Genomic DNA, 26,938 nt, shown 5'->3' on the forward strand with positions numbered 1-26,938 from the left:
TCATCCTCAACGGGGAAAAACTGAGAGCTTTCCCCCTGAGATCAAGAACATGACAGGGATGTCCACTCTCACGGCTGTTGTTTAACACAGTATTGGAAATCCTAGCATCAAGTACCACACAATAAAATGAAATAAAAGGCATAAAAATTGTCAAAGAAGAAGACAAACTTTCACTTTTCGCTGACAACATGACACTCTACATGGAAAACCTGACAGACTCCACCAAAAGTCTCCTAGAACTGATGGATGAATTAAAGTCGCAGAGTAGAAAATTAATGTACACAAAACAGTTGCAGTTTTATACACCAATAATGAAGCAACGGAAAGACAAATAAAGAAACTGATCCCATTCACAATTGCACCAAGAATCATAAAATGCCTAGGAATAAACCTAACTGAAGATGTAAAAGATCTGTATGCTGAAAACTGTAGAAAGCTTATGAAGGAAATTGAAGAAGACACAAAGAAACAGAAAAACATTCCGTGCAAATGGATTTGAAGAATATTGTTAAAATGTCAATACTAATGAAAGCAATCTACCAATCAAATTGTAATTTGATTGTAATTTGTAATATTTGTACATTGTACATTTGTACAATTTGTACATTGTATATTTGTACATTGTACAATTGTACATTGTAATATGTACAATTACATCAAATTGTAATTTGATGTAATACCAATCAAAATTGCACCAGCATTCTTCTGGAAGCAAAACAAACAACCCTAAAATTTGTATGGGACAACAAACAACCCTAAATAGCCAAAGTAATATTGAAGAAGGAAACCAAAACAGGAGGCATCACAATCCCAGACTTTAACCTCTACTACAAAGCTGTAAGTATCAAGACAGTATGGTTGGAAAAACAAACAAACAAACAAACAAACAAACATATACACCAATAGAATAAAATAGACACCCCAGAATTGGACCCACAAATCTATGGTCAACTAATCTTTGGCAAAGCAGGAAAGAGTATCTAATGGAAAAACGACAGTCTCTTTAAAAAATGGTCCTTGGAGAACTGGACAGAAACATGCAGAAGATTGAAACTAGAACTTTCTTACACCATACACAAAAATGAACTCAAAATGGATGAAGGACCTGAATGTGACACAGGAAACCATCAAAACCCTAGAGGAGAAAGCAGCAAAAAACCTCTTTGACCTCAGCCACAGCAATTTCTCCCTTGACACATCTCTAATGGCAAGGGAATTAAAATAAAAAATGAACTATTGGGACCTCATCAAGATAAAAAGCTTCTGCACTGCAAAGGAAACAATCAACAAAACTAAACGGCAACTGATGGAATGGGAAATGATATTTGCAAATGACATATCAGATAAATGGTAGTATCTAAAATCTATAGGGAACTCACCAAACTCCACATCAAAAAAAAAAAAAAAATAATCCAGTGAATAATTGGGCAGAAGACATGAATAGACTTTTCCAAAGAAGACATCTAGATGGTCAACAGACACATGAAAATGTGCTCAATGTCACTCCTCAGTAGGGAAATACAAATCAAAGCCACACTGAGATACCATCTCACACCGGTCAGAGTGGCCAAAATGAACAAATCAGGACACTATAGATGCTGGCAAGGACGTGGAAAAATGGGAACTCTCTTGCACTGTTGGTAGGAATGTAAACTGGTGCAGTAGCTCTGGAAAACAGTGTTAAGTTTCCTCAAAAAATTAAAAATAGATCTACCCTATGACCCAGCAATAGCACTGCTAGGAGTTTATCCAAGGGATACAAGAGTGCTGATGCATAAAGGCACATGTACCCCAATGATTATAGCAGCACCTTCAACAATAGCTAAATTATAAAGAATATGTGGTTTATATATACAATGGAATACTTCTTGGCAACAAGAAAGAATGAAATCTGACCATTTACCACAACGTGGATGGAACTGGAGGGTACTATGTTAAGTGAAATAAGTCAGTCAGAGAAAGAAAGATACCATATGTTTTCATTCATATGTGGATCTTGAGAAACTTAACAGAAGACCATGGGGGAGGGGAAGGGGAAAAAAGCTACAGAGGGAGGGAGGCAAACCTTAAGAACTCTTAAATAGTGAGAACAAACTGAGGCTTGATGGGGGTGGGGGAGTGGGGAAAGTGGGTGATGGGCATTGAGGATGGCACTTGTTGGGATCAGCACTGGGTGTTGTATGGAAACCAACTTGACAATAAATTATATTTAAAAAAAAAAAGAGCCAAACGAGTTAGAAAGGTAACCAAAAATAAATAAATAAATAAAAAATAAAATAAAATAAAATAAAATAAAATAAAGGAATTATTCATCACGATCAAGTGGGATTTATTTCTGGGATGCAGGGACAATTCAATATTTGTAAATCAATCAAGAGATAAAGGCAATTAATAAAACAAAGAATAAGAACCACATGATTCTCTCAATAGATACAGAGAAAACGTTTGACAAAATACAGTATCCTGTCTTGATAAAAAAAAGAAAAGCCCTCAAGAACATAGGGAAAGAAGGATCATATCTCAAGAACATAAATGCCATATATGAAAGACTCATGGCAAATATCATCCTCAATGGGGAAAAATTGAAAGCTTTCCCCCTGAGGTCAGGAACACAAGGATGTACACTATCACCTCTATTATTCAACATAGTGTTGGAAGTCCTAGCCCCAGCAATCAGACAACAAAAAAATAAAAAGCATCCAAATCAGCAAGGAAGAAGTCAAACTTTTACTCTTCACAGAAAACATGATTCTATGTGGGAAACCCAAAAGACTCCATTAAAAAAAATTTCTAGAACTGATACATAAATTCAGCAAAGTCACAGGATATAAAATCAATGTATAGAAATCAGTTACATTTCTATACAACAGTAAGGAAGCAGCAAAAAGAGAAATCAAGGAATCAATCTCATTTACAATTGCACCAAAAACCATAAAATACCTAGGAATAAACCTAACCAAAGAGGTTAAAAATGTATACAACGAAAAGTATAGACAGCTTATGAAAGAAATTCAAGAAGACACAGGAAAGGGAAAAACATTTCATGCTCTTGGATTCTTAGAATACTGTTAAAATGTTGATACTACCCAAGGCAATCTATATAATCAATGCAATCCCAATCAAAATTACACCAGCACATTTCACAGAGCTAGAATAGACAATCCTAACATTTGTATGGAATCAGAAAAGACCCGGATAGCCAAAGCAATCCTCACAAAGAAAACCAAAGTTGGAGGCATCAGAGTTCCGATGTCAGGCCGTATTACAAAGCTGTAATCATCAAGACAGTATCGTACTGGCAGAAAAAACAGACATGAAGATCAATAGAACAGAATAGAGAACCCAGAAATGGATCCACAGACCTATAGCCAATTAATCTTTGACAAAGCAGGAAAGAAGATCCAATGGAAACAAGACAGTCTCTTCAGCAAGTGGTGCTGGGAAAACTGAAAAACAATATGCAGAAGAATAAAACTGGGCCACTTTCTTACATCATAAACAAAAATAAACTCAAAGTGTATAAAAGACCTATATGTAAGACAGGAGGCCATCAAAATCTGAGAGGAGAAAACAGGCAACAACCTCTTTGTGGTCACAGCAACTTCTTACTTGACGTGTCTCTGGAGGCAAGGGAAACAAAAGCAAAATTGAACTTTTGGGACCCCTGAAAGATAAAAAGCTTCTCTAAGGCGAAGGAAACAATCAGCAAAACTAAAAGGCAACCAACAGATTGGGAGAAGATATTTTCAAATGACATACTGGATAAAGGGCTAGTATCCAAAATCTATAAAGAACTCACCAAACTCCACACCTGAAAAACAAATAACCCAGTGAAGAAATGGGCAGAAAACATGAATAGACATTTCTCTAAAGAACACATCCAGGTGGCCAACAGGCACATGAAAAGATGCTCAACGTCGCTCCTCATCAGGGAAATACAACTCAAAACCACACTGAGATACCACCTCACGCCAGTCAGAGTGACTAAAATGAACAAATCAGGAGACTATAGATGCTGGAGAGGATGTGGAGAAATGGGAACCCTCTTGCACTGTTGGTGGGAATGCAAACTGGTGCAGCCGCTCTGGAAAACAGTGTGGAGGTTCCTCAAAATATTAAAAATAGATCTACCCTATGACCCAGCAATAGCACTGCTAGGAATTTACCCAAGGGATACAGGAGTGCTGATGCATAGGGGCACTTGTACCCCAATGTCTAGAGTAGCACTTTCAACAATAGGCAAATTATGGAAAGAGCCTAAATGTCCATCAACTGACAAATGGATAAAGAAATTGTGGTTTATATACACAATGGAATACTACATGGCAATGACAAAGAATGAAATATGGCCTTTTGTAGCAACGTGGATGGAACTGGAGAGTGTTATGCTAAGTGAAATAAGTCATACAGAGAAAGACAGATACCATATGTTTTCACTCATATGTGGATCCTGAGAAACTTAACAGAAGACCATGGGGGAGGGGAAAGAGGAAAGAGAAAAGTTAGAGAGGGAGGGAGCCAAACCTAAGAGACTCTTAAAAAACTGAGAACAAACTGAGGGTAGATGGGGGTGGGAGGGAGGGTAGGGTGGTTGATGGGTATTGAGGGCACCTGTTGGGAGGAGCACTGGGTGTTGTATGGAAACCAATTTGACAATAAAATTCATATTTAACAAAAAAGGAAATGAGAAGGGAATCAAAGCATGTCACTAAAAAATCAACTAAACACAAAGGAAGGTAGTAATAGAGAAAGTGACGGACAAAAAACCTCAAATACATAAAACATGACAAAATGGCAGTAAGTACTTTCCTATCAGTAATTACCCCAAATATAAAATTAAATTCTCTAATCAAAAGGCATATATTGACAAATCAATTTTTAAAAATTCTGGATTTAATTATATACTATGAATAAAAGATTCACTTTAAATTGAAGAGCATGAATAGTTTGAAAGTAAGACAGTTGAAAAATTATTAACACATGAAATAACCAAGAGAGAACAGTGGTGGCTGTATTATATCAGAAAAATTATTCTTTAAGTAAAAACCTGTTGCAAGACACAAAGAGACAAATGTTATACATGGACGAAACAGTGGCGTCACCAAGGAGATATGACAATTATGAATATATATAACCCAAACATCAAAACTTCAAATTATATAAAGCAAACATTGACAAAACTGAAGGGAGAACATATAACTTCCCAAAACTGAATAAAGAAGAATTAGAAAATTTGAACACTTTGATTACTAGATATCAAATCAAATCAGTATTCATAAAACTGCCAAGAAACAAAAGTCTATGACTTGATGGCTTTGAAGGTGAATTCTACAAGACATTTAAAGGAGAGTTAATACCCATTCTTTTCAAAATATTCCAAAAAATAGAAGAGGAAGTAAAGCTTCCAATTCATTCTATGAGACTAGCACTACCCTAATACCAAAACCAAAAAGAAAAAAATACCACAAAACAAAAGCACAACAACAAAGCAAAGATAAAAACACAAACAACTACAGGCCAATTATCTCTGGTAAAGATAGGTGATGGAATCCTCAACAAAATATTAGCAAACCAAGTCAAATAATACATTAAAAATTATTCACCATGATCAACAGGGATTTATTCCAGCGATGAAAGCGTGGTTCAATATTCACAAATCAGTCAATATGATATACCAAAGTAACAATAGAAAGGATAAAAACCATGTTATCATATAAATAGATGCATAAAAAAGCACTTAACAAAATAGAACATCCATTCATGATTAAAGTTGTCAACAAAGTAGGTCTAGAGGGAACACACCTCAATATATTACAGGCAATATGTGAAAAACCCACAGGTAAAATCATACTCAATAGTAAAAAAAAAGTGAGAACTTTCCTTCTAAAGTCAGGAATAAGATAAGGATCTCCACTCTAACCATTTTTATTCACTGTAGTACTGGAAGTCCTAGCCACAGCAATCAGACAACAAAAAGAAATAAAAGGAAGCCAAATTGCTAAGGAAGGAGTAAAACTGTCACTCTTTGAAGATGGCATGATACTATATATAGAAAACCTGAAACACTTCAACAAAAAAGTCCTAGAACTGATAAATAAATTCAGTAACATCTCAGAATACAAAATTAATATACAGAAATCTGTTGCGTTTCTACATACTAATGAAAGAGCAGAAAGAGAAATTAAGAAAACAATCCTATGTACAACTGCACCAATAAAATAATAAAATACCTAGGAATAAACTTAACAAAGAAGATAAAAGAACTGTACTCAAAAGAAACTGAAGATGACACAAACAAATGGAAAGATATTCCATGAACATGGATTTAAAGAACCAATATTGTTAAAATGTCTATACTACCCAAAGTCATCTATAGATTTAATCCAATCCCTATCAAAATGCCAACAACATTTTCCACAGAACTAGAATAAATCATTCTAAACTTTTATGGAACCACAAAAGACCTCGAATAGTCAAAACAATCTTGAGAAACTAGAAAATAGCTGAAGATATCACAATTCCAGCTTTCAAGATATACTACAAAACTGTAGTAATTCCAACACACATTTATAGAAAAATTAACATCAGCTTTGTACAGTGGCAGTATCATAGCCAATGAGGTTTATCCGAGGTGTGATTATTGCTAATAGACGAATTAACATCAGTACTTTTGAAACTCTTCAAAAAAATTGAAGAGGAAACATTTCCTATCTCATTATTGAGGTCATCACTAGCCTAATATCAAAGCCAATCAGAGACACTCCAATAAAACTGCAGCCATGGCACCTGGGTGGTTCAGTCAGTTAAGCGTCTGGCTTGATTTTGGCTCAGGTCATGGTCTCATGGCCCTAAGGTCAAACCCCACATCAGGCTCCATGCCCGGCATGGATTCTCTTTCTCCCCCTGCCCCTCCCCTAATTTCTCTCTCAAAAAATATATAAAACTACAAGTGGATTTTTAAAATATTGTTTTAATTTGAATTTTAGTCACCTATCATAAATTGGACTATTGGTTTCAGGAGTACAATTCAGTGATTCACACTTACATACAACACCTAGTACACATCACAACATGTGCCCTCCTTAATACCCATCACCATCTAGCCCCTCTCCCACCCACCTCCTTCCATCAATCCTTAGTTTGTTTTCTATTATTAAGAGTCTCTTGTCTTCTCTTTCCCCCACCTTCCCATATGTTCCTAAATTCCACATATGAGTGAAATCATATGGTATTTGCCTTTCTCTGATTGAGTTATTTCACTTAGCCTAATACATTCTACTTCCATCCATGTCGTTGCAAATGGAAAGATTTCATTTCTTTCATGGCTGAGTAATATTCCAGTGTGTGTGTGTGTGTGTGTGTGTGTGTACACAAACACACATATATACCACATCTTCTTTATCCATTCATTAGTCAATGGACATGTGGGCACTCTCCATAGTTTGGCTACTGTTGATAAAGTTGTTATAAACATTGGGGTGCATGTACCACTTCAAATCTCTATTTTTGTATCCTTTGGATAAATACCTAATAGTTAAATCGCTGGGTCATGGGGTAGTCCTATTTTTAGTTTTTTGAGGGACCTCCATACTGTTCTCCAGAGTGGCTGAACCAGTTAGCATTCCCTTCAAAAGGGCAAGAGGGTTTTCCTTTCTCCACATTCTTTCCAACACCAGTTGTTTCTTGTGTTGTTAATTTTAGCCATTCTGACAGGTGTGAGGTGTTTTCTCATCCAAGTTTGGATTTGTATTTCCCTGATGATGAGTGATATTGAGCATCTTTTTCTATGTCTGTTAGCCACCTGGATGTCTTCTATGGAAAAGTGTCTATTCATGTCTTCTGCCCATTTCTTAACTGGGTTGTTTGTTTTTTGAGTGTTGAGTTTGGTAAGTTCTTTCTAGATTTTGGATACTATCCTTTATCAGATATGTCACTTGCAAGTATCTTCTCCCATTTTGCAGGCTGCCTTTTAGTTTTGTTGATTGTTTCCTTTACTGTGCAAAAGCTTTTTATCTTGATAAATACCTAAAAGTTCATGTTTGCTTTTGTTTCCCTTGCCTCCAGAAATATGTCTAGTGCCTCCAGCCGAGGTAAAAGAGATTGCTGTGTTCTTGTCTATGATTTTGATGATTTCCTGTCTCACATTTAAGCCTTTCAATCATTTTGAATTTATATTTGTGTATGGTATAAGAAAGTTGTCCTGTTTCATTCTGCATGTCGCCATCCAATTTTCCCAGCACCATTTGTTGAAGAGACAGTCTTTTTTTTCATTTGATATTCTTTCCTGCTTTGTAGAACTTTAGTTGACCATATAGTTGTGGGTCTATTTCTGGGTTTTCTATTCCATTCCATTGATCTGTGTCTGTTTTTCTGACAGTGCCATACTGTCTTGATGACTATAGCTTTGTTATATATAATATAGCTTGAAATCCAGAATTGTGATGCCTTCATGTTTCTTTCTCTTTTTCAGGATTGCTTTGGCTCTCTGGGGTCTTTCGTGGTTTCATACAAATTTTAAGATTGTTTGTTCTAGCTCTGCGAAAAATACTGGTGTTATTTTGATAGGGATTGCATTGAATGTATAGATTGCTTTGAGTAGTATTGATTGACATTTTAACAATATTTGTACTTCCAATCCATGAGCATGGAATGTTTTCCCATTTCTTTGTGTCCTCTTCAATTTCTCTCATATGTGTTTTAGTTTCCAGTGTACAGATCTTTTGCCTCTTTGGTTAGGTTCATTCCTAGGTATCTTATGGATTTTGGTGCATTTGTAAATGGAATCAATTGATTTCTTTTTCTGCTGCTTCATTATTGGTGGATAGCAATGCAACAGATTTCTCTATGTCGGGTGTGTCATGTAACTTTGCTGAATTCATGCATTAGTTGTAGCAGTTTTTTGGTGGAGTCATTTGGGTTCTCCATGCAGAGTATCATGCCATCTATGAAGAGTGAAAGTTTCACTTCTTTCTTGCTGATTTGGATGCATTTTATTTCTTTTTGTTGTCAGATTGCCGAGGCTAGGGCTTTCAGTATTATGTTGAACAACAGTGGTGGAAGCAGACATCACTGTCATGTTCCTGACCTTAGAGTAAAAGGTCTCAGTTTTTCTGCATTGAGGATGATATTAGCTGCGGGTCTTTGGTGTGTGGCTTTTATGATGTTGATGTACTTTCCCTCTCTCCCTAGTTTGCTGAGTGTTTTTTTTTCTCAAGAGTGGATGCTGTACATTGTGAAATGCTTTTTTTTTGCATCTATTGAGAGGACTGTATGGTTCTTATCATTTATTTTATTTCTATGATATATCACGTTGATAGATTTGTGAATATTGAATCACCCTTGCAACCCAGGAATAAATCACCATTGATTGTGGTGAATAATTGTTTTAATGTAGTGCTGGATTTGATTTGCTAGTATTTTCTTGAGAATTTTTGCATCCATATTGATAAGGGATATTGGCCTGTAATTAGACCCACTAAAATGGGGGTTTTTGGTTTTTGAATCAAGGTAATGGTGGCTTTGTAGAATGAGTTTAGAAGTTTTCCTTCCATTGCTATTTTTTGGAAGTTTCAGAAGAGTAGGTATTAATTCCTTTTTAAATATATGTTAGAATTCCCCTGTGAAGCCATCAGGCCCTGGACTCTTGTTTGTTGTGAGATTTTTGATTATGGATTAAATTTCTTTGCTGGTATGGGTCCATTCAAATTTTATATTTCTTCCTGTTTCAGTTTTGTGGTTTATATATTTGTAAGAATTGATCCATTACTTCCACATTGCCCAATGTGTTGGCATATAATTGCTCATAATATTCTCTTATAAATGTTTGTATGTTGGTGGTGTTGGTTATTATCTCTACTTTTTCATTCATGATTTTATTTATTGGGTTCTTTCTCATTTCTTTTTGATAAGTGTGGCTAAGGTTTTATAAATTTTTTTTTAATTCTTTCAAAGAATCTGCTCCTACTTTCATGGATCTGTTCTACTAATTGATTTTTTTCTATTGTTTTGTATTCTCTATTTTGTTCAAAAATGCTCTAAACTTTATTATTCCTTCTGCTTGATTTGATTTTAGTATGTTCTTTTTTTATCTTACTCTTAAGGTGAAAAGTTAAATTGTTGATTTGAGGTGTTTCTTCTTTTTAAATGTAAGTATTTACACCTAACATATTACTGCTAAGCACTGCTTTTGCTACATAAGTTTTGATATCTTGTGTTTTTGTTTCCATTTATATCCATGTATTTTCTAATTTCTGTGAACATTTTTGTTCATTAAAATTAACAGTAAAAGTGGTTAGAAGACTGTTCATTTCAAGATATCTTGAGAAGGAATATCAATATCATCTCTTGGTCTTTAGACTCTCACTTCTCTAATGTATTACCATACAGTGAGAATAAAAATAAAACAAAACCCAAAGAAATAGATCAGTAGATTTGCTTTCTCAGTGAGGCATGAAATGTAAAAGTTATTAGCCCCTAACTTCTTTTCTCTGAAGTTTTTTTTTAAACATTTTTGTCTCATAATGGAATTTCTCAGGTTTTTATTTTTATCTTGTTTGTTATTTAAGCATAATCAACATACAGTGTTATATTACTTTTAGGAGTACAATATAATGATTTGACAATTCTATAAACTGCTCAGTGCTCATCAAGATGAGTGCATTTTTAATCTCCTTTATCTATTTCACCCATCCCCTGCTTCTTCCCCTTTGACAACCACCAGTATTTTCTCTGTATTTAAGAGACAGGTTTTGTTGTTGTTGTTGTATCTTTTTTTTCCCTTTATTTTTATGTTGTTTCTTAAATTGCACATATAAGTGAAATCATATGGTATTTTTCTTTCTCTGACTGACATATTTCACTTAGTATGACACCATCTGGGCCTATCCATATTGGTACAAATGACAAGATTTCATTCCTTTTCATGCCCGAGTAATATCCCATTCTGTATGTGTGTGTGTGTGTGTGTGTGTGTGTGTGTGTGTACCACATCTCATTTATCCATTCATCTATAGATACACCCTTCATTTTATCGATATTTGGGCTATTGTAAATGACACTGCAGTACACATATCTTATTGAATTAGTGTACTGTTTTCCTTGGGTAAATACCCAATAGTGAGATTTCTTGATGATGTTAATTCTCATTTTAATTTTTTGAGGAAACTCCATGTTTTCCAAAGTGGCTACACTAATTTGCATTGGTTGATTTTGTGTATTTGAACCATTCTGTCATTCTAGAACTAAATTCCACTTGGTCATGGTGCATAATCCTTGTATTATGCTGTTGAATATTTTTTGCTAGTACCGTATTGAGGAAATTTGCATCAGTAGTCATAAGAGATATTGGAGGCAGCAGTTAAGATGGCAGTGGAGTAGGGAGATCCTAAGTGTGGGGAATAAGCTTAGGAATCCCCCGGGCTTACACCAATGGGTTAACAAGGCATAAAAAGTACAAAGCCATAGGATGCTCACACCCGAGTTTGGGTAAACAAGATTAGCACCCCAAGAATAAGGAGGTGAAAAGGCACCCCAGGATAGAGAGGGGATGCAAATGCACCCCATAATAGAGAGGGGGTGCAGAACCCCCACAATAGAGAGGGAGGGGCAAAGGCCCCAAAATAGAAAGGGGCACAAGGGTACCCAATACAAAGATATATGAGGTAAGCAAGATTAGGTGTTCAGTGCAGAAGCGTCCCCCAATTTAGTACCATAGCAGAAAGCTGCTTTCACAGGAGGGAAGGACCAAGTTAGGCAAACAGGTAAACTAGATTATAGACCACTGCACTGCAGACGAAGCAGCCCAGAGTGGAAATGGTTAACAAAAGAAAAGGTGCCTTGTTAACCCTGAGGTTATTTACTCTCCTGCCTTATCCCCTAGGCTAGCTAAGAAAAACAGACACAGCACTTCCTGTCTGCATTACCAACCATCTGCCCATCTGTCCAGTGCCAGGATTTTATTTTATACTGAACCAAACCCCAAACACCATATATCTTCAAACCCCCTTTTCCCTCACATCCCCAAGTTAATGTTCACAGTTTGTCTCTTTGTGCATGCCTATCACATTTGTAAGCCTTCTGATCTTAATAAATATGGGGCAAGGACCCTTATTCAGGGCTCTTGTCTTTTCCCAGATATTCGCCATTTCTCACTTTTTATTGTGTCCCGCCCTCTTGCTAGACAAGACAGAACTTTAGACCTAGAGTCTATGACACCTAAGCTTCTCTTGTCCTTGAACACAGCTAGATAGTTATCAAATCATTCTGAACACCAAAGAAAAAAATTGGAATTTTGAGAGAACAGAAGTGCAAGACTACACGAGAAAAGCAATCACCTTTTGGAAGTAGGAGGTGCAGAGAATTTACTGCGGGAAATGTTGCTTAGGGTAGGGCCATGGGGAGGGAGCCTACTTGCAGAGGCTACCACAAAGTAATATAAGCAGCAGAGTGCAAAATCTGAACTTTTAGCTGTCCACTGTGGGGCATGTGCCTGCCTTAAAGGTGCTCAGGTGGTGAAGTGGGGCAGAATCTCAGGAGTGACAGCATGGTCTGAGGATCCCTTAGGTGACAAGAAAGATGTTTCCCACCAATATGCTGTGCCGCTTACAGGTTTAAGAGAGGGCACTTGCTCTAGCTGAGGACAGTAAGCAGGGATGCCAGTTTTCTCCTCTGTTTTGAAATAAATTCTAAACAGCTGTAAACATATGTCACTTTTTTTTCAGGGGCCAGAAAAGGCATAGCAAGACCCTCCCCCAGAGGAACAGTGCAGGTCCATGCCATAGGAATCCCTAAAATTTGGAATTTTGCAACTCAGTTGCGTGCCTGAGATAAAGAAGCTTGGACACAGGCAGGGTGAACATAGGGTTCTGACAGAAACCAATGACACAAGAGGGGTGATTAATTGACCTTATGTGAGGTTTCCCTGAAGAGTGGGGGGCATGAACTTTCAGCTCTGGGGCTATAGAGCAGGGCACTGCCACATTCATTATGCCCTTCAGACTTGAAAGCATTCAGGGAGCAAACTGGCCCCAACTAGTCATAGCCAGAGCCACTTAAACCAAGCCCTGCCCCCCTGCACCTTGTTTCCATGGAAACAAGTCAGCCTGAGAATTAGTGCAGCAGGCCCCTCACCCAGAAGACTAGCACAAACAACTTGCTTGCACGAATTCTAATGATCATAGATCAGCTCAAGGTGAAATAAGATCTAACTTCCATTATACTCTTATTCTTTATTTTATATTATTATTTGTCTCACTTATTTTCTTATTTTTTCAACTCTTTTTTTAAATTTTGCAGTTATTATTTTTATTTATGTGTGCATGTTTTATTTTATTACTTAATTTTTGGAATAATATTCTTTTAACAAGCAGGCCAAAACACACCCAAGTTCTAGTTTGTTTGTTTCTTTGTGTTTTTTTGTTTCTTTTTTTCTTTCTTCTTTTCTTTTCTGGAAAAAAAGGACAAGGAGAAACTCACCCCAAAAGGAAAAACAGAAAGTAGAACTCATGGTCAGTGATTTAATCAACGTGGATATGAGATGTCTGAGCTAGAATTTAAAACCATTTACAGGGATACTAGCTGGGGTTGAAAAAAGCATAGAAGACATCAGAGAATCCCTTTCTGCAGAGGTAAAAGAACTAAAATATAGTCAGGATGAAAGTGCTATAACTGAGATGTAATCTTGAATAGATGTCATGATGGTGAGGATGGACGAAGCAGAGCAGCAAATCAGTGATAGAGACGATAAAATTATACAGAATAATGAGGGTGAGAAGAGGGGGAAAAAGGCACAAGATCAAGAAGGAAGACTTACAGAACTCTGTAACTTATTAAAAAGGAATAACATTCATATCATAGGAGTGAATGAAAGAGAAAAGAAGATGAGGAGAGAGAAAAAGGGGCTGAAGTTTTATGTGAGCAAATTATAGCTGAAAACTTCCCTAATCAGGGGAAGGGTACAGACATCAAAATCCAAGAAGCACAGAGAACTCCCATTAAATTCAATAAATGCTGACCATCACCAAGGCGTATCATAGTCAAATTCACAAAAAAAGGGAGATGACCCAAATAGATAAAATCATGAACGAAAATGGAATTATTACAACCAATCCCTCAGAGATACAAACAATTATCAGGGAATACTATGAAAAATTATATGCCAACAAATTGGACAACCTGGAAGAAATGGACAAATTCCTAAACACCCACACTCTTCCAAAACTCAATCAGGAGGAAATAGAAAGCTTGAACAGACCCATAACCAGTGAAGAAATTGAATCGGTTATCAAAAATCTCCCAACAAATAAGAGTCCAGGACCAGATGGCTTCCCAGGGGAGTTCTACCAGACGTTTAAAGCAGAGATAATACCTATCCTTCTCAAGCTATTCCAAGAAATAGAAAGGGTAGGAAAACTTCCAGACTCATTCTATGAAGCCAGTATTCCTTTGATTCCTAAACCAGACAGAGACCCAGTAAAAAGAGAGAACTACCAGCCAATATCCCTGATGAATATGGATGCAAAAATTCTCAATAAGATACTAGCAAATCGAATTCAACGGCATATAAAAAGAATTATTCACCATGATCAAGTGGGATTCATTCCTGGGATGCAGGGCTGGTTCAACATTCGCAAATCAATCAACGTGATACATCACATTAACAAAAAAAAAAAAAAGAGAAGAACCATATGATCCTGTCAATCGATGCAGAAAAGGCCTTTGACAAAATCCAGCACCCTTTCTTAATAAAAACCCTTGAGAAAGTTGGGATAGAAGGAACATACTTAAAGATCATAAAAGCCATTTATGAAAAGCCCACAGCTAACATCATCCTCAACGGGGAAAAACTCAGAGCTTTTTCCCTGAGATCAGGAACACGACAGGGATGCCCACTCTCACTGCTGTTGTTTAACATAGTGCTGGAAGTGCTAGCCTCAGCAATCAGACAACAAAAGGAAATCAAAGGCATCAAAATTGGCAAAGATGAAATCAAGCTTTCGCTTTTTGCAGATGACATGATATTATACATGGAAAATCTGACAGACTCCACCAAAAGTCTGCTAGAACTGATACATGAATTCAGCAAAGTTGCAGGATACAAAATCAAGGTACAGAAATCAGTTGCATTCTTATACACTAACAATGAAGCAACAGAAAGACAAATAAAGAAACTGATCCTATTCACAATTGCACCAAGAAGCATAAAATACCTAGGAATAAATTTAACCAAAGATGTAAAAGATCTGTATGTTGAAAACTATAGAAAGCTTATGAAGGTAATTGAAGAAGATTTAAAGAAATGGAAAGACATTCCCTGCTCATGGATTGGAAAAATAAATATTGTCAAAATGTCAATACTACCCAAAGCTATCTACACATTCAATGCAATCCCAATCAAAATTGCACCAGCATTCTTCTCGAAACTAGAACAAGCAATCCTAAAATTCATATGGAACCACAAAAGGCCCCAAATAGCCAAAGGAATTTTGAAGAAGAAGACCAAAGCAGGATGCATCACAATCCCAGACTTTAGCCTCTACTACAAAGCTGTACTCATCAAGACAGCATGGTATTGGCACAAAAACAGACACATAGACCAATGGAATAGAATAGAAACCCCAGAACTAGACCCACAAACGTATGGCCAACTCATCTTCGACAAAGCAGGAAAGAACATCCAATGGAAAAAAGACAGCCTCTTTAACAAATGGTGCTGGGAGAACTGGACAGCAACATGCAGAAGGTTGAAACTAGACCACTTTCTCACACCATTCACAAAAATAAACTCAAAATGGAAAAAGGACCTGAATGTGAGACAGGAAACCATCAAAACCTTAGAGGAGAAAGCAGGAAAAGACCTCTCTGACCTCAGCCGTAGCAATCTCTTACTCGACACATCCCCAAAGGCAAGGGAATTAAAAGCGAAAGTGAATTACTGGGACCTTATGAAGATAAAAAGCTTCTGCACAGCAAAGGAAACAACCAACAAAACTAAAAGGCAACCAACGGAATGGGAAAAGATCTTTGCAAATGACATATCGGACAAAGGGCTAGTATCCAAAATCTATAATGAGCTCACCAAACTCCACACCCGAAAAACAAATAACCCAGTGAAGAAATGGGCAGAAAACATGAATAGACACTTCTCTAAAGAAGACATCCGGATGGCCAACAGGCACATGAAAAGATGTTCAGCGTCGCTCCTTATCAGGGAAATACAAATCAAAACCACACTCAGGTATCACCTCACGCCAGTGAGAGTGGCCAAAATGAACACATCAGGAGACTATAGATGCTGGAGAGGATGTGGAGAAACGGGAACCCTCTTGCACTGTTGGTGGGAATGCAAATTGGTGCAGCCGCTCTGGAAAGCAGTGTGGAGGTTCCTCAGAAAATTAAAAATAGACCTACCCTATGACCCAGCAATAGCACTGCTAGGAATTTATCCAAGGGATACAGGAGTACTGATGCATAGGGGCACTTGTACCCCAATGTTCATAGCAGCACTTTCAACAATAGCCAAATTATGGAAAGAGCCTAAATGTCCATCAATTGATGAATGGATAAAGAAATTGTGGTTTATATACACAATGGAATACTACGTGGCAATGAGAAAAAATGAAATATGGCCTTTTGTAGCAACGTGGATGGAACTGGAGAGTGTGATGCTAAGTGAAATAAGCCATACAGAGAAAGACAGATACCATATGGTTTCACTCTTATATGGATCCTGAGAAAGTTAACAGGAACCCATGGGGGAGGGGGAGGAAAAAAAAAAAAAGAGGTTAGAGTGGGAGAGAGCCAAAGCATAAGAGACTGTTAAAAACTGAGAACAAACTGAGGGTTGATGGGGGGTGGGAGGGAGGAGAGGGTAGGTCATGGGTATTGAGGAGGGCACCTTTTGGGATGAGCACTGGGTGTTGTATGGAAACCAATTTGACAATAAATTTCATATAATAAAAAAAAAAAACAAATTCACAAAATACACAGACAAGGAAAGAATTATGAAAGCAGTGTGGGAAACAATCCTTAACCTACAAGGAAAGACAGATGAGATTCACAGCAGAGCTGTCCACAGAAACTTGGCAGGCCAGAAAGGAGTGGCAGGATTTATTCAACACACTAAATGGGAAAAACATGCAGTCAAGAATTCTTTATCCAGCAAGGACGTGATTCAGAATAGAAGGAGAGTTACAGTTTTCCAGACAAAAGCCCTAAAGGAGTTTGTAACCACTAAAGTACCCCTGCAAGAAATTTTAAGGGGGACTCTTTGGAGGAAAAACAAACAAAAGACCAAAAGCAAAGACTAGACATGACCAGAGAACATCACCAGAAACAGCAACTATACAGGCAACATAATGGCACTAAATTCATGTCTTTCAATAACCACTCTGAATTCTACCAGACATGTAAATTTTTAAATGTTTTTATTTTATTTTATTTTTGAGACAGAGAAAGAGAGAGTGAGAGCGAGGCAGAAATAGAGGAAGACACAGAATCTGAAGCAGGCTCCATGTTCTGAGCTGTAAGCATAGAGCCTGACACAGGGCTCGAACCCATGAACCATGAGATCATGACCTGTGCCAGAGTCCACTGCATAAACAACTTAGACACCCAGGTGCCCCTTCCAGACATTTAAAGAAAAATTAATACCTATTCTACTAAAATTGTTTCAAAAAATATAAGTGGAAGGAAAACGTCCAAACTCATTCTACAAAGCCAGCATTAACTTGATTCCAAAACCAAAAAAGAAGTCCACAATGAAAGGGATATTGTTACAGAACAATATCCCTGATGAACTTTGATGCAAACTTTCTCAATGAGACACTAGCAAATCAAATTCAACAGTACATTAAAAGAATTATGTATCATGATCAGGTTGGATTTACTTCTGAGCTGCACAGCTGGTTCAATATTCACAAATCAGTCAATGTGATACACCACATTAATAAATGAAAGGATAAGAACCATATCATTCTCAATAGATTCAGAAAAAGCATTTGACAAAACATAGCATCAATTCTTGACTTAAAAAAAACACAAAAAAGTAGGAATAAAATGAACATACCTCAACATCATAAAGGTCATATATGAAAGACCCACAGCCAATATCATCCTCAATGGGGAAAAACTGAGAGCTTTTCCCCTATGGTCAAGAACAAGACAAAGATGTTCACTCTCCCCATTACTATTTAACATAGTACTGGAAGTCAGAACCTCAGCACTCAGAGAACAAAAATAAATAAATAAATAGCATACAAATTGGCATGGAAGAAGTCAAACTTTCACTATTTGCAGATGACATGATACTCTATGTAGAAAATCCAAAATACGTTTTTACTCTTTCTGATTCTTTTTTTTTCCCTGACTAGATAATTGTCTTTGACTTATCTTTGTTTTAATTGACTCTTAATTTAAGTCTAGTCTGCTGTTGAAGCTCAGTTCAGTCACTATATTCTTTAGCTTTAGGATTTCTGTTTTCCTTTTTTTAATTTATTTTGAGAGAAAAAGAGACAGTACAAGTGGGAGAGGGGCATAAAGAGTGGGAGAGAGACAGAATCCCAAGCAGGTTCTGTGCTGCCAGCACAGAGCCTGACATGGGGGTCAAACTCATGAAATTGTGAGATCATAATCTGAGCCGAAACCAAGAGTTGGATGTTTAACTGACTAAGCCACCCAGGTGCCCCTCTGTTTTTTTTTTGTTTGTTTGTTTGTTTTGTTTTGCTTTTTTATGATTTGTTTCTTTATTATCTCTCTCATTTTCATGGATTGTTTTCCTATTTCCATACAGTTGTTTGTATGTTCTTTCTTGTTCATTGAGCTTCTTTAAGAGGATTGTTTTTTTTTTCTGTATTTCATGTCAGTTTATAGATCTCCATTTGTTCTTTAATTGAAATATAATTGACACATAATATTATATTTGTTTCATCAATAGAACATAGTGATTTCACAAGTCTATACATTATGCTGTGCCTACCACAAATGTGCTATCATCTGTCATGATATAATGCTATTACAATACCATTGATTATATTCCCTATGCTGCCCCTTTTATACACATGGCATGCATTCCATAAGTGGAAGTCTCGATGTTTGACTCTCCTTCATCCATTTAGCCCATCCCCCATCCTTCTTCCTTGTGGCAACCTATAGTTTGTTTTATTTTTCAAGATTGTTTTGGCTATTCAGAGTCCCTTGAGTTTCCAAGTGAATTTTAGGATGGAATTTTTCTATTTCTGTAGAAACACCATTGAGATATTAAAGAGATTGTTTTATATCCATAGATCACTTAGGTAGTACTGTCATCTTAACAACACAATTGGCCCTTGAACAAGGGGGTAGGGATGTCCTCCCTCCAATTAACAGTCAAATATCTGTATATAACTTGACTTCCCAAAAATTTAACTAGTAGTAGCCTACTGTTGATTGGAAGCCTTATCAATAGGTATTTAGTTAACATATTTTTGTGTCATAAATATTATATATTCTACTCTTAAAGAAAGCTAAACAAAAAAATGCTATTAAGATAATCATAAGGAAGAGGAGACACATTTACAATACTGTAGATGTATTTATTGAAAAAATTGCATATAAATGGACCCATGCAGTTCAAATTCATGTTGTTAAAGGGTCAAGTGTATTGTATCCCAATCTATGAATAGGAAACATCTTTCTGTTTATGTGTATCTTACTTAGTTTTAGCAACATTTTATAGTTTTCTGTGTCCAAATTTATTGCCATCTTGGTTACATTTATTCCTAAGTATTTTATTCTTTTTGAAATATTGTAAATAAAATTGTTTTCTTATTTACATTTCTGGATGGTTTAGTGTTAGTATATAGAAATGCAACTGATTTTTTTGTGTCATTTTGAATGCTGAAGCTTTGCTGAATTAATTAGTTCTAAAGTTTTTTTTTTTGTGGAATATTTAAGGTTTTCTACATATAAGATCATGTTGTATGCACCAAAGGTAATTTTACTTCTTTCTTTCAATTGAAAAGCTTCTAATTTATGTTTCCTACCTAATTGCTTTGACTAGGACCTCCAGTTTTATCTTTCCTTAAAGGGCCAAGAGTGGGAATCCTTGTCTTTCTCCTAAGAGAAAATGCTTTCAGAGTTTTATCATTCATATAAGACCTTGATTATGTTGAGGTACTGTCCTTTTATTGCTAGTAAGTTTAGTGTTCAATCATGAAAGTGAGTTTAATTTTATCAAATGCTTTTCCTGATGACTGTGTGTTTTCCCCCCAATGACTCGGTCAATGTAGTGTATTACATTGATTGATTTTGTGTATGTTGAACCATTCTTGCATTCTAGAACTAAATCCTACTTGGTCATAGTAACTTAAACTTTTCTTTTCTTTTCTTTTCTTTTCTTTTTGAAAATTATTGAAGGTCTTTCTTTATATCAAAACTCAAAGACCCTTACCATCATCTACTGAGTTATACAACAGATTCTAGTTCAAATTGACACACAAAAAGTAAACTAAATTTAAAGTGTTGTATTTAAAAACAAACAAAAAAATACAGTTTGCCTTGTGGGGTAATTAAAATAAGTGGAGACCTGACACTAAAAAGAATTAGAAACACATACAGGATAATTATTCTGTCTTATTCAGAGAATTACAGTTAGCTGGTTAGATTTATGTTTAATATATTTATCCATACTTATCTAGACTTTTCAGAGGCTACTATACTAGTCTACTATTCTAAACTCTTTTATGTTAAATAACTTAACTTTCCCAATACTACTCTTAAGTCACATCTCATTTATCTTCCTCCTTATTAACTGCATAGGCTTGTCTTAAATAGTTGAAACATCTGTAATATACTACAGAGTTTGCTTAGAGGTACTCTGTTAATATACTCGTGTGGCCAGAGAAAAAACAAGCATTATTAAATATGAATGCAATCCTTAATAACACAATTGAACATTTTTTTCAATGAAAAAGTCCAGAAAGAAGGTCTCATTCTATAAAGATTTATCATTTATAAGTCACAGTGAAAGGAACTTGAGTAATTTACCAAGTTTTCTATTATATACGTTAGAGATACCTCACTAAAAACTGGTATCTCACACAACAGAATAACATTTGCTGAATGTAATACTGTACTGACAGTACTGAGGTTGATTGTTAGAGACATTGGTTCAATAACAAAAATCAAAAATAACAGCTGGAAATTTATCTCATTCAATGTTCAGAGATAAAAGGGTTAAACATTAATTCCATTGTTTTCTGCAGATAAGTTCTTTTTTTCATACTGAAATCTGATTGCAATTAAATTCTGATATTTTTCCAAGCTACTGTATGAAGAAGATGCTGAAGGCCATCACTATACAGCATACTGCAACATAAAGACTCTTCCATTCACCAATTCTGGCACACTTGCAAAATATACCCAACAATCCAGTTTTATTTCTGTTCAGGGGGCTGTATGCCAAGGATAGGATATAAGCACAGGTACATATAAACAGCAAGATTACTTACAGTCAAAAGACTCTGAAAATTGAAAATGGCAGACATAGTGAGACTGGCAAAGCTCAGACTCCACCAAAAAAATTGCTAGAACTAATACAGTAGTATGTGAATTCAGCAAAGTTGCAGGATATAAAATCAATGTGCATAAATCTGTTGCATTTCTATACACATTCACCACTGAAAACACCAAATAATATCTATTCATATAACAATTCCACCTGAAGAACTGAGGGCCAGCTGAACAGCTTCTACACAATAAAAGACAGAACAAGCAAAAAAGAACACTAAAATAGATGGAGGCATGGTAACAAAGGGAACCCATACACCTGATACTGTATAAACTGCAGTAAAGAGGGATAGTACTGAGGGACTGGGAATAGATTCTTCTGTCCTTGGTCACACACATACACACACACACACACACACACACACACACACGGATGAAGTTTAATAGATTAACTAGAATATAAAAGAGACAGCACTAGAACTCCACCAAATGGCAGAGGACATGTGAAAACGTTCTCCAGACCAAAGGGACTGTCTCGCTGCCTCAGGAGCCCTGGGTCTGCAAGCCCACACTATGCCCAGTCATTCTGGGGCACAGAAAAAAAAAATCCATGCTTTAAAGATGTGGAGAGCTGCAGGAATATTCTCTGAGTCAGAGGGACCAGTTTGTTGCCTCAGCAAGCCCTGGTCCACAAGCCCAGAGTTATCAGCAGCTCCGGTAACTCTAGGGCACAGGAAAAAAAAAGCCACATTTTTCTCTTCTCTTCTTTCTTTAAAAGCTATAGCTTCAAAGAGCAACTAGTGTATAAAAGAGCCAGCCCTAGAACTCTGCCAAATGGCCAGGGGAGCTGCTGGAATGCTCTCTGGGTAGGAGATGACAGACACGGTCCACACTCCTTTTTTCATCTTGAAATCACACACAAGTGTACAGTTCCAGCACCCTAACTGGCCTGTCCCCTCAGTGAGCCTGGGGCTCATAGCGCATACAAGTCTCAGCATTCTCACCAAGGTGGCCACAGGGTAGTGCACACTGAGACACCTCTGGTTGGTGCTCACTACATCACCAACCTTCACACCAAAGTGACACAGGTGTAAAGGCACCCCAGAATACTCCAGGCCACACCACTTTGGCTTCAGTTGGCTTGCTGAGGCACCCTTGGTGCAGAATGCTCCAAAACCACTCGGCTGACATCTAATTTAGATCCAACAGCCCTGCCAGGTTGCCGCTGTGCAGAGCAAAACCCAGAGCATACTTGCATCAGTTTCAGCCACCCTGCCAGGGTAACCCTATGTGGAGTACCCCAGAACACACTAGAGTTGGCTCCAGTTGCCCGGCCAGGGCAACCGCCTTGTTGAGCACGTTGTGACACACCAGTTTGCATCCAAGTCAGCTTCAGTTGTCCTGACAGTTCAACTTCACTGTGAAGAGCCCAGGGTACTTGGCTTGCAACCGCTTCAGCTTCAGCTGTCCTTCCAGGACATATTTTTTGCAAGAGCCCAGGGACCACACCACCCCACACCCATTTTAGCTTTAGCTGTCCTGCCAGGGTACCCCTATGCAGAACACCCCAGGACCACTCAGCTTTTACACTGCCTCAGCTACAGCTTCCCTCTCAGGGCAACCTCTGTGTAGAGAGCCCTGGAATACACTGGTTTATATCCATTTCTGCTAATTCTGTTAAGGTGACTTCTGCATATAGTTTCAGATATCTGGCCATGGCACCCTCTGTGCAAAGAGCTTGGGGACTTGCCCACACACTGCTGAGCTCCCAGCCCACATATTTCTTCAGCTCTAGGTTCCCAGCCAGGACAACCCCTGCATGGAGCACCCAGGGGCATCCTGGCTTGCACCCACTTCAGTTTCAACTGTCCTGACAGGGACAGAACATCAGAACACCTCAGCATACATTCACTTTAGCTGTCCTGAGAGGGTGGTGGCTGTGTAGAAAGTCCTAGGACACCCAGCCCATACCACCCACAGTTCCAGCCAGCGAGCAAAAGTCACCAAGCAACACAGTCTACATAGGGGATGACCATACACAAGACCATTACTTCAAGTTTAGGAGAAGTAGCTGTTCCAAATAATCTGTAGAAACAAACAGAAACTCAATCAAAATGGAGAGACAGAAGAAGCTTCAAAAGAAAGAATAAAACTAAACCTCGGAAATATTATAAGTGAAAGAGAGATAAGCAATATATCTAATAAGGAATTTAAAGTAATGACTTTAGAGAGGGAGGGAAGATGGCGGCGTAGGAGGATGCTGGGCTCACCGCGCGTCCTGCTGATCACTTAGATTCCACCTACACCTGCCTAAATAACCCAGAAAACCGCCAGAGGATTAGCAGAACGGAGTCGCCGGAGCCAAGCGCAGATGAGAGGCCCACGGAAGAGGGTAGGAAGGGCGGCAAGGCGGTGCGCGCTCCACGGACTGGCGGGAGGGGCGGCTCGCTGGCCAAGCAGACCCCCGAGTCTGCCAGGCAAAAGCGGAGGGGCCTGACGGACTGTGTTCCCACAGCAAGCGCGACTTAGCATCTGGGAGGTCATAAGTTAACAGCTCCGCTCGGAAAGCAGGAAGGCTGGGGGACAAAGGGAGAGAGAGCTGTTGAGCCCCTGGACAATAGAGCTCAGTTTGGTGGGGAACAAAGGCGCTCGCCAGCGCCATCTCCCCCGCCCATCCCCCAGCCAAAATCCCAAAGAGAACCAGTTCCTGCCAGGGAACTTCCTCGCTCCGCGCAAACACCCAACTCTGTGCTTCTGCGGAGGAGCCAAACCTCCGGCAGCGGATCTGACTCCCTCCCGCTGCCACAGGGCCCCTCCTGAAGTGGATCACCTAAGGAGAAGCGAGCTAAGCCTGCCCCTCCTGCCCCCATGCACCTTGCCTACCCACCCCAGCTAATACGCCAGATCCCCAGCATCATAAGCCTGGCAGTGTGCAAGTAGCCCAGATGGTCCACGCCACCCCATAGTGAATCCCGCCCCTAGGAGAGGGGAAGAGAAGGCACACACCAGTCTGACTGTGGCCCCAGCGGTGGGCCAGGGGCAGACATCAGGTCTGACTGCGACTCCGCCCACCAACTCCAGTTATATACCACAGCACAGGGGAAGTGCCCTGCAGGTCCTCACCACGCCAGGGACTATCCAAAATGACCAAAGGGAAGAATTCCCCTCAGAAGAATCTCCAGGAAATAACAACAGCTAATGAGCTGATCAAAAAGGATTTAAATAATATAACAGAAAGTGAATTTAGAATAATAGTCATAAAATTAATCGCTGGGCTTGAAAACAGTATAGAGGACAGCAGAGAATCTCTTGCTACAGAGATCAAGGGACTAAGGAACAGTCAGGAGGAGCTGAAAAACGCTTTAAATGAAATGCAAAACAAAAAGGAAATGACGACAGCCTGGATTGAAGAGGCAGAGGACAGAATAGGTGAACTAGAAGATAAAGTTATGGAAAAAGAGGAAGCTGAGAAAAAGAGAGATAAAAAAATCCAGGAGTATGAGGGGAAAATTAGAGAACTAAGTGATACACTGAAAAGAAATAATATACGCATAATTGGTATCCCAGAGGAGGAAGAGAGAGGGAAAGGTGCTGAAGGGGTACTTGAAGAAATAATAGCTGGGAACTTCCCCGAACTGGGGAAGGAAAAAGGCATTGAAATCCAAGAGGCACAGAGAACTCCCTTCAGACGTAACTTGAATCGATCTTCTGCACGACATATCATAGTGAGACTGGCAAAATACAAGGATAAAGAGAAAATTCTGAAAGCAGCAAGGGGGTAAACGTGCCCTCACATATAAAGGGAGACATATAAGACTCGTGACTGATCTCTCTTTTGAAACTTGGCAGGCCAGAAAGAATTGGCACGAGATTTTCAGTGTGCTAGACAGAAAAAATATGCAGCCGAGAATCCTTTATCCAGCAAGTCTGTCATTTAGAATAGAAGGAGAGATAAAGGTCTTCCCAAACAAACAAAAACTGAAGGAATTTGTCACCACTAAACCAGCCCTACAAGAGATCCTAAGGGGGACCCTGTGAGACAAAGTACCAGAGACAACACTACAAGCATAAAACATACAGACATCACAATGACTCTAAACCCATATCTTTCTATAATAACACTGAATGTAAATGGATTAAATGCGCCAACCAAAAGACATAGGGTATCAGAATGGATAAAAAAACAAGACACATCTATTTGCTGTCTACAAGAGACTCATTTTAGACCTGAGGACACCTTTAGATTGAGAGTGAGGGGATGGAGAACTATTTATCATGCTACTGGAAGCCAAAAGAAAGCTGGAGTAGCCATACTTATATCAGACAAACTAGACTTTAAATTAAAGGCTGTAACAAGAGATGAAGAAGGACATTATATAATAGTTACAGGGTCTATTCATCAGGAAGAGCTAACAATTATAAATGTCTATGCGCCGAATACCGGAGCCCCCAAATATATAAAACAACTACTCATAAACATAAGCAACCTTATTGATAAGAATGTGGTAATTGCAGGGGACTTTAACACCCCACTTACAGAAATGGATAGATCATCTAGACACACGGTCAGTAAAGAAACAAGGGCCCTGAATGAGACTTTGGATCAGATGGACTTGACAGATATATTTAGAACTCTGCATCCCAAAGCAACAGAATACACTTTCTTCTCGAGTGCACATGGAACATTCTCCAAGACAGATCATATACTGGGTCACAAAACAGCCCTTCATAAGTTTACCAGAATTGAAATTATACCATGCATACTTTCAGACCACAATGCTATGAAGCTTGAAATCAACCACAGGAAAAAGTCTGGAAAACCTCCAAAAGCATGGAGGTTAAAGAACACCCTACTAAAGAATGAACGGGTCAACCAGGCAATTAGAGAAGAAATTAAAAAATATATGGAAACAAACGAAAATGAAAATACAACAATCCAAACGCTTTGGACGCAGTGAAGGCAGTCCTGAGAGGAAAATACATTGCAATCCAGGCCTATTTCAAGAAACAAGAAAAATCCCACATACAAAATCTAACAGCACACCTAAAGGAACTAGAAGCAGAACAGCAAAGGCAGCCTAAACCCAGCAGAAGAAGAGAAATAATAAAGATCAGAGCAGAAATAAACAATATAGAATCTAAAAAAACTGTAGAGCAGATCAACGAAACCAAGAGTTGGTTTTTTGAAAAAATAAACAAAATTGAGAAACCTCTAGCCAGGCTTCTCAAAAAGAAAAGGGAGATGACCCAAATAGATAAAATCATGAATGAAAATGGAATTGTTACAACCAATCCCTCAGAGATACAAACAATTATCAGGGAATACTACAAAAAATTATAAGCCAACAAATTGGACAACCTGGAAGAAATGGACAAATTCCTAAACACCCTCACGCTTCCAAAACTCAATCAGGAGGAAATTGAAAGCTTGAACAGACCCATAACCAGCGAAGAA

At 38.1% G+C, this 26,938-nt stretch overlaps 1 protein-coding gene, 1 non-coding gene and 1 pseudogene across 2 annotated transcripts in view; 1 reads left to right on the forward strand and 2 right to left on the reverse strand.

Moving 5' to 3' along the window:
• MTMR8 (myotubularin related protein 8) overlaps window positions 1-26,938 on the reverse strand; it is a 147,257-nt gene that overhangs the window by 87,949 nt on the left and 32,370 nt on the right. The window lies entirely within an intron of this gene.
• On the forward strand, window positions 6,587-6,723 carry LOC123595597. The gene has a single exon (XR_006711266.1). It is a non-coding gene; the product is annotated as a U4 spliceosomal RNA (small nuclear RNA).
• LOC123594273 lies at window positions 20,487-23,603 on the reverse strand (annotated as a pseudogene).

The sequence above is a fragment of the Leopardus geoffroyi genome, chromosome X (assembly GCF_018350155.1).
Source record: "Leopardus geoffroyi isolate Oge1 chromosome X, O.geoffroyi_Oge1_pat1.0, whole genome shotgun sequence".
NCBI classification, from domain to species: domain Eukaryota; kingdom Metazoa; phylum Chordata; class Mammalia; order Carnivora; family Felidae; genus Leopardus; species Leopardus geoffroyi.